At 36.6% G+C, this 344-nt stretch overlaps 1 long non-coding RNA gene across 1 annotated transcript; it reads left to right on the top strand.

Moving 5' to 3' along the window:
* Positions 1-19: 19 nt before the first annotated feature.
* On the top strand, positions 20-344 carry LOC111787357. Its single transcript, XR_002813963.1, has 2 exons — positions 20-161; positions 247-344. It is a non-coding gene; the product is annotated as an uncharacterized LOC111787357 (long non-coding RNA).

Genomic DNA, 344 nt, shown 5'->3' with positions numbered 1-344 from the left:
AAACTTTAATGATTGTTTATTAGGTTCAAAGTGTCCGATCAGCCGCTGCAGGAAAAGAGACAGAATTGATTTCCAAATTGGAAGATTATGGACTAAAAATTCAAGATAGAGATCAACTAAATGAACAAGTTGTACAACTAAAGGCGGAGATTGCTGAACAGGTTAGTCACCATGCCATCTCTTTTTACTCTGAAAATGAAGTCAATAAAATCATGGTGTTACAATCAAGTGTTGTCATATCAACAGAAAGAGAAAGATTCTCAAAAAGAGATCGAACGAGAGGGTTCGGTTAAGCAGTCTCTTGAAGATTTGGAAGCGAAGGGCAAAGAAATTACTGCTCTAGA

The sequence above is a fragment of the Cucurbita pepo genome, unplaced genomic scaffold, assembly GCF_002806865.2.
Source record: "Cucurbita pepo subsp. pepo cultivar mu-cu-16 unplaced genomic scaffold, ASM280686v2 Cp4.1_scaffold012515, whole genome shotgun sequence".
Taxonomy (NCBI): Eukaryota; Viridiplantae; Streptophyta; class Magnoliopsida; order Cucurbitales; family Cucurbitaceae; genus Cucurbita; species Cucurbita pepo.
Note: the sequence above shows the minus strand (reverse complement) of the source record. Positions and strands in the feature narration are given on the sequence as shown.